This window comes from Lethenteron reissneri, unplaced genomic scaffold (genome assembly GCF_015708825.2).
Source record: "Lethenteron reissneri isolate LAM-NWPU_2019-01 unplaced genomic scaffold, ASM1570882v1 scaffold_1929, whole genome shotgun sequence".
NCBI lineage: Eukaryota > Metazoa > Chordata > Hyperoartia > Petromyzontiformes > Petromyzontidae > Lethenteron > Lethenteron reissneri.
This window is the reverse complement of record NW_026891695.1, coordinates 99,603-105,602: the sequence shown is the minus strand read 5'-3', so window position 1 is coordinate 105,602 and position 6,000 is coordinate 99,603.

Below are 6,000 nucleotides of genomic sequence, written 5' to 3'. Positions count from 1 at the left end.
AGGCCGATGAGTTAGATGCCTTCTATGAGGTCCTGTCTCAGGTGCTAGCTAAAGTGCCCCCTCGGGATAGAGTCATCTTGTTGGGTGACTTTAATGCCCGAGTTGGTCATAACAACGGTAGGAGGCTGCTAGACTTTTGTGCAGCCCATGGGCTTGTAATTACCAACACACTGTTCCGGCATCGGCGCATCCACACAACATCATGGATTCATGCCGGGTCCAAGCAAAAACATCTGCTGGACTATACAGTGACGGGACAGTGGATGTGGGCCCATGTCCTTGACACCAGGACCTACCGTGGAGTTCATCTACCCACTGACTATCGACTTGTAATATGTAAGATGCGCCTGCCATTCTTTTACTCCGGTGGTGGGTGTACACCCAGGACCCCATTCAAACCCATAGTGGCCTGGTCTCAGTTAGCTGATGGGGTTGGCAGCTGGGGTGGCATCGTCCCCCACTCCTCCTGATGTCGAGGGACAATGGGCGAGGATTAGGACTGTGACTCATGCAGCTGCAATGGCTGCTTTGCGTACACGGTCAAGACCTCCCCAGATACCCTGGCTGAAAGAGGAGGTGTTCAGGCTGGCTGAGAAAAAGCGACAGGCCCACTCTCATCGTCTACAGCATCCCATGACAGAGAATGAGGAGGCTTACCGCAGCCGTCTCTCAGAGGTTCGGAGAGCCGTGAGGCTCTGCAAAAATGGGTAGTGGGCGCAGATTGCTGTGGAGATGGAATCTGCCTCAGTGGCCCCGCTATCACAAATTGCTCTTTTATTCCATCAAAAGGCAACTTGTGGTGCCACACCTATCACCATCATTAGGGGAAAAAACGGTGATCCAATCTCCGGTTTGCTGAGCCCCAGTTTGGTTTCAGGAAAGGGCGGTCCTGCACAGATGCCATATTTTCTGTCCAATGGTTCCAGCAGAGGTGTAGGGAATTCCAACAAGACCTACATCTCTGCTTTTTTGACCTGGTCAAGGCCTATGATACCATCAGTAGGCGTGGGATCTGGGTTGTTCTTCATGCTTTTAAAGTCCCTGTCTCTCTGATCACGATCATTAAGGACTTTCATGATGGTGAGCGGGCCCTGGTTAAACTATGTGACCAGGAGTCGGAGCCATTCCTAGTTCACCTTAGGGTGCTGCAGGGATGTCCTCTGGCTCCCATATTATTTAACATCTACTTCGACCCCGTAGTTCGTGAAGCCTTCAATAGCTGTACCGGAGGAATTTCCATCTCGTACAGATACAATAGGAGGCTGATCGATGCCCGGGTGTGGTCAAGGGATGGCTCCTTATTGCTCAACTATGTTACGTATGCCGATGATCTGGTAATTGCTGCTCACTCAGAGGAGGAGTTGGAGGCGCTGCTGCTAAACCTGGAGCTTGCCACTAAGAGGTGGGGCCTTACCATCAGCACCACCAAAACTAAGCACCTGCCTGGGTGTTTTGTACCATCGGACACTCCACCCCCACAATTCCCAAATTGGTATTGGGGTAGTTGTGAAGAGAGTGGAGAGTTTCCCATACCTGGGCAGTTTACTCATGAGCAGCTCCAGTTTGACAGCAGAGGTCTCACTCCGAATCAGTCGAGCAGCATTATCTTTTCATCGGTTGCGTAACGCTGTGTGAAAGCTACCTGGTCTCTCGCTCCAGACGAAGCTTCAGGTCTTCTCTGCTACGGTCATTCCCTCCCTTCTCTACGCTTGCAAAACGTGGAACCACCTAATGGAACATCTTCGCCGGTTAGAAACATTTAGGCTGGCCTGCCTACGATCCATCCTGGGCTTAACCAGGCTGGATTGCGTGAGGAGCTCCCAAATTCTTTAAAGATCTGGACAAAGTCCCATTGGTGAGCTCCTCCGGCAGGCAAGGCTTTGTTCGGCCGGATAGAGGGAGTTAAATGGGCGCGGCACGGGCTAGAGAAGAGATAGAGTGATGTGGTACAGGAGGACCTGGAGATGACTGGGCTTGCCCATGACTGGTACCAGCGGTATCAAGATCGGCCTCTGTGGAGGAGGCTCGTGAAGGACGCTACTGGGCAGTTGGAGGCAGTCGCCCTCCAGCAACAATGGAGAGCGGAGGAGCGACGCTCACAACAACGAGCGGAGTACCGGGTGGCTAAAGCACAGCAAATTGTCACAGTAGGGGGCACAGGTGGTGCATCAGCCAGTCATCTCGGCCATCTCAGTCAATCGACCCGTGGCACCTGCTGGGTCTGCCCCGTGACCTCCTGCCAGCGGGCGTTCGACACTTCACGTGGCCTCAAGGTGCACATAGCCTGGCACAAGCGTCGTGGCGACACCGCCACTTAGTGGCGAATGGCGGTTGTTGTTGTTGTGTGTGGGTGTACTAGTGTACTAGTGTCGTGTATAGTGTAGCGTACAGTGTAGTCGTGTAGTGGATAGTGTAGTGTATTGTAGTGTATAATATTGTAGTGTATAGTTTAGTGTATAGTGTCATGTATCGTCTAGTGTAGTGTACTGTAGTGTAGTGTATAGTGTAGTGTATAGTGTAGTTTTTCGTGTATTGGAGTGTATAGTGTAGTGTATATTGTAGTGTATAGTGTAGTGTATAGTGTAGTGTATAGTATAGTGTATAGTAGTGTATAGTATAGTGTATAGTAGTGTAGTGTGTAGTGTATAGTAGTGTAGTGTGTAGTGTATAATGTAGTGTATAGTGTAGTGTATTGTAGTGTATAGTGTAGTGTATAGTAGTGTAGTGTAAAGTGTAGTGTATAGTGTAGTGTATAATGTAGTGTATAGTGTAGTGTATTGTAGTGTATAGTAGTGTAGTGTAAAGTGTAGTGTATAGTGTAGTTTATAGTGTAGTGTAATGTATAGTGTATAATCTAGTGTATAGTGTAGTTTATAGTGTAGTGTATAGTGATGGTCTTCACCCTCACGGCGTGAATGTCGCGTCCCGTACGTGGTGGCAACTCGTCTCTCTCCTCGCCATACCGACCTCATTATCTCGCACCCCCCCCCCCACCGGCTCCACCGCCTCCAACAAAGACAAAGCTACCCCGGGTAGCCTCGCACACACTGTCGGGGCAAGTGCTGTTAGTGGTAGCGAGTAGCAAGGAAGAGCGGGGTGGGTGACTAGCACCACGCCCGGCCGCCTTTGTCTCTCCCCCAGTGGCGATGTTCACTACACACCGCCGTGCCAGGTACTCATTCGAGACTGAGTCGACCTAGGGGGGGCCGAGGCCCGCTTTAGATGTTCGTCACTACTGGTGTTGGCATCTACATCTGCAGAACGTGAAGAATCAGTGGCATCTACATCTACAGAACGTTAAGAACCAGTGGCATCTACATCTGTAGTACGTGAAGAACCAGTGACATCTACATCTGCAGAACGTGAAGAACCAGTGGCATCTACATCTGCAGAATGTGAAGAACCAGCGGCATCTACATCTGCAGAACGTGAAGAACCAGCGGCATCTACATCTGCAGAACGTGAAGAACCAGTGGCATCTACATCTGCAGAACGTGAAGAACCAGCGGCATCTACATCTGCAGAACGTGAAGAACCAGTGACATCTACATCTGCAGAACGTGAAGAACCAGTGGCATCTACATCTGCAGAATGTGAAGAACCAGCGGCATCTACATCTGCAGAACGTGAAGAACCAGCGGCATCTACATCTGCAGAACGTGAAGAACCAGTGGCATCTACATCTGCAGAACGTGAAGAACCAGTGACATCTACATCTGCAGAACGTGAAGAACCAGTGGCATCTACATCTGCAGAACGTGAAGAACCAGTGACATCTACATCTGCAGAACGTGAAGAACCAGTGACATCTACATCTGCAGAACGTGAAGAACCAGCGGCATCTACATCTGCAGAACGTGAAGAACCAGGGACATCTACATCTGCAGAACGTGAAGAACCAGCGGCATCTACATCTGCAGAACGTGAAGAACCAGCGGCATCTACATCTGCAGAACGTGAAGAACCAGGGACATCTACATCTGCAGAACGTGAAGAACCAGCGGCATCTACATCTGCAGAACGTGAAGAACCAGTGACATCTACATCTGCAGAACGTGAAGAACCAGCGGCATCTACATCTGCAGAATGTGAAGAACCAGCGGCATCTACATCTGCAGAACGTGAAGAACCAGCGGCATCTACATCTGCAGAACGTGAAGAACCAGCGGCATCTACATCTGCAGAACGTGAAGAACCAGCGGCATCTACATCTGCAGAACGTGAAGAACCAGGGACATCTACATCTGCAGAACGTGAAGAACCAGTGACATCTACATCTGCAGAACGTGAAGAACCAGCGGCATCTACATCTGCAGAACGTGAAGAACCAGGGACATCTACATCTGCAGAACGTGAAGAACCAGCGGCATCTACATCTGCAGAACATGAAGAACCAGTGGCATCTACATCTGCAGAACGTGAAGAACCAGTGGCATCTACATCTGCAGAACGTGAAGAACCAGTGGCATCTACATCTGCAGAACGTGAAGAACCAGTGACATCTACATCTGCAGAACGTGAAGAACCAGTGACATCTACATCTGCAGAACGTGAAGAACCAGCGGCATCTACATCTGCAGAACATGAAGAACCAGTGGCATCTACATAACGTGAAGAACCAGTGGCATCTACATCTGCCCACTCTCTCTCCCTCTTCCTTTTCCCTTCACACGCCTCCCCCCTCTTTCAATCACCCTCCCCAGATGTTCATATGCAAGGACGGGTTTCCACATTACCCATCCACTCAGCTACACTCACCCACTCACTCACACTCACCCACTTAGCCACCCACTCACTCGCCCACTCACTCACTCAGTGGGTGGGAGAGTGGGTGAGTGAATGAGTGAGTGGGTGAGTGGGTGGGTGAGTGAGTGAGTGGTTGAGTGAGTGGTTGAGTGGTTGAGTGAGTGGATTAGTGAGTGAGTGGTTGAGTTAGTGGTTGAGTGAATGAGGGGTTGAGTGAGTGGTTGAGTGAGTGAGTGAGAGGATGGGTGAGTGAGTGGTTGAGTGAGTGGCAGAGTGAGTGAGTGGTTGAGTGAATGGATGAGTGGGTTAGTGGTTGAGTGAGTGGGTGAGTGGTTGAGTGAGTGGTTGAGTGAGTGAGTGGTGGGTGAGTGAATGGGTGATTGAGTGGGTGAGTGGTTGAGTGAGTGGGTGAGTGAGTGGTTGAGTGAGTGGTTGAGTGAGTGGTTGAGTGAGTGAGTGGATGAGTGAGTGGTTGAGTGAGTGGTTGAGTGGTTGAGTGAATGAGTGGTTGAGTGAGTGGTTGAGTGGTGGTTGAGTGGTTGAGTGGGTGGTTGAGTGGTTGAGTGGGTGGTTGAGTGGTTGAGTGAGTGGTTGAGTGAGTGGTTGAGTGGCTCGGTGGGAGGGAGGGGGCATGGTGGCGGATGGGGGGGGGGGGTTTGACCTGAACGTGGAATCCGGCCTCTTACCGATGACCATCTGGGGGAAGTTCACAGCACGGGGTCAACCAACTCGATATCACGATCAGCACTTGCCCCTTCCAGCCCTGTTAGAGGCTACCCGGGGCAGCTTTGTCTCTGGCCACCGCGAGCACTCCACAGGCTCAGCTCCTGGAGATTGGTCACAGACTTGAACGGCATCTGGATCACACCCCTCCCGTCTCTCTCCCTCTCTCTATGTGCCTCTCTCTATCATGTGTCTCTGTCTCTCTCTCTCTATCATGTGTCTCTCTCTATCAAGTCTCTCTCTCTCTATCATGTGTCTCTGTCTCTCTCTATCACGTGTCTCTGTCTCTCTCTCTCTATCATGTGTCTCTGTCTCTCTCTATCATGTGTCTCTGTATCTCTCTATCACGTGTCTCTGTCTCTCTCCTCTCTCTCTCTGCCTTCATCTCCCTCTCTTTCTGACTCTCTCCTCTTTCTCGTGCTTTTAGCGCCCACAGCGCGTGGATCTGTAGCGTTTACTTTCATTTGTTTGCTGGTGACTTTGTGTATTTCATATCGAAATCGCCTCCAGTGCTGTGGCTGCTGCTGGCGG